The sequence below is a fragment of the Ornithodoros turicata genome, chromosome 3, assembly GCF_037126465.1.
Source record: "Ornithodoros turicata isolate Travis chromosome 3, ASM3712646v1, whole genome shotgun sequence".
Lineage (NCBI taxonomy): Eukaryota > Metazoa > Arthropoda > Arachnida > Ixodida > Argasidae > Ornithodoros > Ornithodoros turicata.
Genome location: NC_088203.1, coordinates 13,839,863 through 13,847,446, shown reverse-complemented (window position 1 = coordinate 13,847,446; position 7,584 = coordinate 13,839,863). Strand labels below are relative to the sequence as shown.

Below are 7,584 nucleotides of genomic sequence, written 5' to 3'. Positions count from 1 at the left end.
TCAAACTGGAGCCGACAAAAAAAAAAAAAAAGCACGAGACCAAAGTAAATCCAGAACGCACGCGGGCAAGTGCGATATCGTTACACTATCAAGTTTTTGCGGAGGTAGAGGATGTTGTCGACAAACTCCTTCTGCCAACCACTACCCCTCTCACCAAGCTTTCCGAACGTGATTGTGAAATACGTGAGGAGTCAGGAGCAATGTGAAGTGGCTTTGAGAATGTTCTGCGGTGTTGAATCATACGCATAATGCAGTGTGCTTTGCTTGTTTTTGCAAATATATGCGCAGGAATGACGCAAGCACGTGATGATATGAACTAATGGCCTTCCATTTAGTGGAATTAGCTGCGTTACCCGGCCGAGCCTGACTCTCGGCAACATGTTTGTCGGCTCGGCCCGCGGTGCCGACCCCTTTTGTCGGGCCGGACCGGGCCCGGCACGTGGTGCTTGCGTATTTTGTCGGCCCGGCCCGGAGCACGCAGCCAATAACAAGCCCGGCCCAACCCGCGGGCCGGGTGGGGCCCGTGCCCGTGCAGGGCTCTAACTGACACTGCCTAAGCGAAACAGGACACTAAATACTAACTGACACTGCCCAGGCGAAACAGGAGAAAGCACGCAACATGGTCACAGGTTAAAAAATAACGACCTGCGGACGATTGTAACAATGAGGACGACGAATAACGAGAGAAGTCACAAGGCCGGGATTGTTGAAGACACGAGGTTATTGAACCAGCAAGATGACACACGTAGATCTCCACTATAAAATTCCATTAAATTACCTCTTGTATATACGGAACAATAGAGTTTACCGTGCACGCACACATCCTAATATATTTCGTATTTTTTTCTCAGTGTCATTATAGCCAGAGTTCGAGGTAACTCGTTACTGTAACTAAGTTCCTTTTTTTGGAAACTTGTAACTTAACTCGTTACTTTTGCGCTGTGGTAACTTTCAGAGGAACTCGTTTCTTTTTCAGGTAACTTTGCCAAAGTAACTTAAGCTAAGTTTCAATGGCAGCGGTTCTTACTTTCTGAATAGAATACTGTCATTGATCGAATATCACGTTTTGTGGCATAAAATGCCACGAAAGAACCGGAGAGAAAGCAAGAAAATCAAGAAAATATGTGGACGTGAATGAAAAGTGAATGAATAGTAACTTGAAATGAAGCTGAACCATTGTGCACCCACAGGGAGTAAGATGTAAACCGTTTGACTTGTTGGACATAAACGAAAACTACGCTACTGTATTATCTAAGCGTGTTGCACTCCTCCGCAGACAACTCAAGGTCGGTCGAACTCAACTGCTCACGCGCGCCGTACCTGTGTAGTGCTATTTTGTGTCCGAAGTAACTTTGAAGTAACTCGTTCTTTTTTCTAAGTAGCTCCGTAACTGCGAGTTACATTTCAGGCTGACGAACTTCGTTATTAACTTAGTTACATTTTTCACACGGTAACTTAACTCATAACGAGTTCTTTTTGACCGGTAACTTCTCAATCTATACATTATACAGCGGTTGAGTTCCACACGACAGAATAAAGACACTTATTAGTGGGAAGGTTTCTGAACAATTAGTAGAAAGCGTGCAATGCCCACGAATCAGCATGTAAAGGAAACGCTTCTGACTACTGGCAGGAGTACCCGAAACACCACGGATAAATCTGCAGTTCTGCACGTATAAAGCTGTGTCAGGCAATATCTTGTCTTCCGGTCCGGAAGACAGACTTGAGAGTTTCCATATCTGGATATGTGGTACGTGTTTCCTGTCGACAGTATAGCGTGCCGTTGTGCCGGTGCGCAAAACGTATAAATATGCACAAGATATGCAGAAGATATGGCGTATCTTGGAGTTGTATCTATACAAAATTGACTAAAAAAACTTGATTTACACAAATGAGAGTACACGTTCCTTATCGGCAGTTGGAACGTTCGTTCACGCGTGCACACTGAGGTATTCCTCATTGGTCATTTTCAGTATACCACCATAGCCATACTCAGGTTTTTAAAAGAACAACAGATAAATTGATGACGCCGATTTTTTAAGAAGTGCGTTTACGTAGATGCATTTTTACATAGGACTATTAAAAACTTCCTGTCTTGCCACGTACCGCGAAAATGTGCACTATGTCACTGAATGTTATTTCTAGGAATTAACTTGCTATACGCCCATCTACGCCATGTGCAGACAAGTCTTCGTCGTGCTGCTCGTTGCCTTCGAGAACGGCGTTCACAGAATGGATGCTATAGTGGTACTAGACTCTACACGCCCCTTCCTGTTTCCCTCTCGCTCTTCTTTCAGATACTTTTGCATTGCAACCATGCTGCCGTGATCGGCAGAAGCTTGTATAAGGTGGGGGGGGGGGGGGTATGTTGAGTATAAAAAAAGGGAAAGTGAATGGGCAGGTACATATAGCTTCCTCACATCGCTTCTCTCGGAGATCTGAACGCGGCCGGCAATAGACCTCTCCCTGTTTACAAACAAATGACGTCAGATGGTAGAACAGCGCCACCAACTTGGTAAACTGGAACTACTATAGCAAACAAATCAATAAGTCACAAGAAAGCTACGTTTAAATATAGCTCTTTATATTGTAAGGCTTTAAGCAATTCCTTACATATTATTAGTTGTACGGCCTTGTTCTGCTTTATTCTACCTGTAGCCCTACCTTTTCGGTAGTCCTTTCTAAAGATGGCTATCGGGATCTTCCATCTTTAGGAACCTTTAGGTTAACGCGTCCGACTTTCGCTGGGATAATACTTTCCCTTTCCCAATTTGAGGAACTGTTACTTTTCCTACTATCACTCTGTGGGCTGGCTTTGGAACCTCCTTTCGTCGGATCGAGAGCGATTGCGCTCAAAAAGTCATCACGCGTTATGGTCCGGTGCTCCGAAAAGCATGATGTTCGGCTATTTTTTCCGATGGGATAGCTCGTGGATATCACTGTCAATTATAATGAATTTGAGTTAATTCGGCACGCTCTTCATAATGGTGGGGTAAAAAAGTGACCTTTACTTGGCAAATTTCCGAGTTCGGTTTGCAAACATTTACACAGTTAAACTTACGATACATGACATTCACATCAGGAGGTGGTAGAAACCTAATCAGAACAAATGCCGTTGACCGCATGATTCTAGGTGGCGTAGTTTATTTTATTCTAATTCAATGACACGTTTTCTGAAACACCCTGTATGTGTCCTAGATTATTCAATATCTTCGCCCCGCTACGTCCCTGAACACCAGTCTTTTTGGAAACGGTAACCGACAGGCCAGCAGAGGCAAGTATCATCGCCTCCGTGCCTGGTCAAGACATCAGATCGTCATGCTGCTACCTAGTACTCATGCATTGTTGTGCTTTTATATTTCGATACCACATGGAAACTATTCGTATTGGTGGTATGTTTTAGAATGCTCTCGCTTCTCTGTACTGTCCGCTTTCCTGGACAGCCTGCAACGGCACTGATATGACTATGTCAACTCTACTTCCCATTGCAGGTGGACTGCTAACCCGGGACTGGTTCAATACTGTATTGTTTCCTGCACTCTAAGAAAAAAGAAAAAGCAAGGAAGAGTAAATAAGAGGAAATGGAGAGCAACTATGACTTTTACAGTCTTTCTATATACTGTTTCCTGTCCATCTTTACTCTGATCACCCCGCCTTTCTCTTCCGATAACGCTCTCTTTACACTGCTATGACGACTATGACGTTGTCACACCTAGAGATGCAAAATTTCCGGAAATTTTGGATCGCTCGAAAAAAACCGGTTTCTTTCGGGTTTTTTCCGAAAAATTGGAGAAAATGGAAACAAACGCGGTTACTGCTGAGTCGAAGCATTGCCAGCCAAGCTACAGCATACAATGAGCTAGAAACCTTAGTAGTGTCCACCCTCTAGGCATAAATGCAGAGCAGACCATCCCATGAGACTGCTGTCTACCCAGAGATTGGTAATTGGAACAACCCGCCCACTGCGACCAGAACTCCGACATTATGTGAACGCGATGGCGATCGCTTGGAATAGCCAGACGGAGCTCTAAGTTGGTGGTAGTTGGCGGATTAGAGGCACCTAAGACACTGTTGGCGGGTTGGAACGCATCGAAGGCACGAAAATTGACATTTTTGAATTTTGTCGCCTGAAAATTTTGGTCAATTTTTCCGGAGACGAGGAAAAAAACAAAAAAAACTTTTCCCCAAAATTTCCGTTTTGTTTTCGGGGCTTCGCATCTCTAGTCATACCACGCTGAATATGCAGGATCTCGTCCGATGACTACCCGAACTCTAAATTCGCGACATGTGAGTGATCACCAAAGTATGTGCGTGTTAGTGAGCCCTCCTTTGTCAGCCCAAGTCTCAACGTCTCTACTCCCATCCAGCCCTTCCCAGTGTGTATACGTCCAGGGAGACGTCAGGCACAGAGCCGGAATGTTGAAGGGGTACTCTTCATCGGCATAAACAAAAAGCTGTAACAAAGTAACGCAAGTGAAGGGCAGTAACATAATTTTACCTCGAATCCACGCAGAGTAATTTCTACTCTCTTGCAAGGTTAAGTTACATTCCTGGGCGACAGTGAAACACGTTTTTGAAAAAAGGGGTGTACATTATACGCTAACAAAAAAAAAAAAAAAAAAAGAGTGATCTCCGTGACAAAGATTTTTCACTGAATACACGCAAAAGGGTGTGAAAAGGTGGTAACTTCTATAGTTACCACTCAGGTCAAGATATAGCGTCTAATAAAGGGTGTCAAAAGGTGGTAAAAGCAATTATCATATATCCAAATTGTTACTAAAAGGCGTACGCCCCCCTCCCCCCTCGCTCACCGAATCAGAAACAGTAACCCTATCATTCGTGGCATTGGTTGGCGTGCTATGCGTTGAAGTGCTCTCTGGAGAGTGAGGTAGCAGGTAGAACATTTTAGACACAACACATATGCGACAACTATTACCTCCTAAAAAGTCTAACTGCACAACCCTTCTTTCTAAGAGTGTATGAGTTGAGATCTATTCTATTTTTATAGTGTGTCGCTCCTTCTAGTCAACGGAAAGAACAAAATTAATGACTTCCCGTGGCAGCATTCGGAACCCTAGTCCGTAAATCTGCAGCCGTTTATCGCCATTATCGTTTATCGAGAAACCCCATATGGCGCGTACGTTTCCTGGCGAGATTCCTGCCGTCGGAAATCGTTTAGACTAAAAGGCCAGAGCGGATATCCGCGCTTTCTGCGGTCTCAACGCACAATCCAACCCTATATAAAGACAACGGCAAAGTTCACGTTGCCACTGTTCACATTTGCGCCGAAGATGTCTTCACTTGCGACGACCTTGATCGCCGTCCTGGCTCTCGTAGCCCTGGCATCGGCCGTCTGTCCCAGATACCCCGTCAACGTGGCCTGCGACAGAGTCTTGTACAACTGCACGCAGTCCATGTGCGATCGCACGGGTCACGAGTGCTGCGACACAGTCTGTGGCACCAAACGGTGCGTTCCCGGTAAGACTCGATGCATTCTTTGCTGGTTGGCGCGTCTCAACAGGAACAGGTATACTTTGTCAAGGAGTTGTCTATACGCGGTGCAACCTCCAGCCATTGTCGGAAAGGTATTATGGGGGAACACCCTAATTGGTTCTTCTTACGCACTAACAAAAAGGGACGAAGGCAGTTGCCTCAGGACAGGAGGGCGGCTCCTGTCCTGAGGCAACTTCCTTCGTACTTCTCTACCGGTTCGCTGGATTTCTACCAGTCTAACAAAAAGGGAGTAATTTTAGTACTCTTTGCGTACTAGATGGATTAAGTCACAGCCCTTCTCGGGACTAAATGCACAGAAGTTTGTGTGAAGTTTAGGACACATTTCTAGCGCTGGGGAGTAAACTTCAGGGTCGGAGGACTAACATGGGGAGTAATTGCACCCGGTCAGCGTTTCCATTGTTCCATTGCAGCAGCACTTCATTATTAGGGAACTGGAATAGGTTCAGCACTGAATTCAGCTGGTGGACAAACTTGGGAGGAACCAATGAGAGTGTTCCACCATACCTCTTCCACAGTTAGCTATTAGCTTAGCTTAGCTAGGGTCACTATAGGGGTCATTCGCATGTTCAACGAGAGAAGTGTCTTCGTATGTTCGGATGTGCTCTTTGTTGGAAACTATACTGGAACGGATAATGCGCAATGCCCATTACTGGTGAACGATAAAATGGCATAGATACAGACTAGCTGGTGGACGAACTCCATCATGAGGGTGCCAGAGCGATGGGCAGAACACAGAGATTTTTTGTGTCTTTGTAAACATTTGCTGGTTTGTGCGCTTCGCGCCATTACTCGCGCCGTTGCGCAGTTCGCACGCACTTGCCAAAGGACCTAGTTAAATGGGTTTACCTTAGAGTACTCTAAGTGCATGTAGCCCTACTTCCATATGACACGCCTTGCACCTTTCATGCACTTAGTTTTTTTACAGTGTAGTAGGGTTCCGCGTTTTCCGTTTTAATCCAAAAACACCGAAAACATACGCTGTGTAAACTTTCTCTCATTCGGTTTTAATAATAATAATAATAATAAAAAATGAACGAATACAAGGGGACATTCCAGGGCATGACAGCGATAAATTGTTGCACATGCCCAGCAAGTTATTGATGCAGATCAGAAAACCATACAGAAATACCATGGTTGTGAAAAATGCCCGTTTACCTTTTTTTGTTAGCCGCGAAACGCCACCGCAGCGACCAACGCCATGTTGAATGAGCGCCGTGCAGAAATTACGTTGTGATTTCTATTCGCCGATAACTCTCGGATAAAACATGTACACGCCAGGAAAGACATCGAAAAACGCGGATTTCGTGAAAATCAATAGACACCGAAAAATATACGCCGAATCCGCCCAAAAATAAAAACCGAAAGCGCGGGACCCTAATTATAGGATAGTGTTTTTTTATCGCGCCTTGCTGGAGCGTGAAGTTGGGCATTTTTCTTCATTGCCCATAGGTGAACTTCGACTTGAACCTGTGCCCCTGAGCGCAACCCGCATGACAAGCGAGAACGAGAAGTGGTGCGACGACTGCTTCGTTAGCTGTCGTAGCTGTACTCATCACTGTCGACAAACTCAGACGTTCGATCCCTACACGGAGATGTGGTGCAACCGCTGCAAGGAAGTCTGCATGAGGTGCACGGCCCGCTGCGCACAGTTCCAATAACGGAAGTTCTGCTGTTCTTCACGAGTAGTTTGATGTTCATAAAGTCAATTGATGTCAATTTACATTTGAAAGGAATAATAAATATTTGTTCGAACGAAAACAGCTCTGCTATACTGAGTAGTACGAATGAAGGTTTGCCCATTGCTAACTTTTGGCTCTACTGTCCTACCATGTACACGGTAAACTTCATAAACTAAAATAAAAAAACAAAAACGAAACATTAGCTGAATCTTTGGACATTCTGCAAGATGCGTTCAAATGAGGCAGCTTTAGAGGGCCGGTGCCACTGTTCCCTACTAGGGAACAATGGCATCATTACATCCATTGCAGCATGAAGTGAATCTTCACACTCTCCATAACTGCTATGGACGGACCTACACGGCTGTCGACGTTCGTTGGCCCTATATAAAGC

At 45.0% G+C, this 7,584-nt stretch overlaps 1 long non-coding RNA gene across 1 annotated transcript; it reads left to right on the top strand.

The window, feature by feature from the left end:
* The first annotated feature begins 4,936 nt into the window (after positions 1 to 4,936).
* LOC135389932 (uncharacterized) lies at positions 4,937 to 7,274 on the top strand. Its single transcript, XR_010421621.1, has 2 exons — positions 4,937 to 5,478; positions 6,964 to 7,274. It is a non-coding gene; the product is annotated as an uncharacterized LOC135389932 (long non-coding RNA).
* The last annotated feature ends 310 nt before the right edge of the window (positions 7,275 to 7,584 follow it).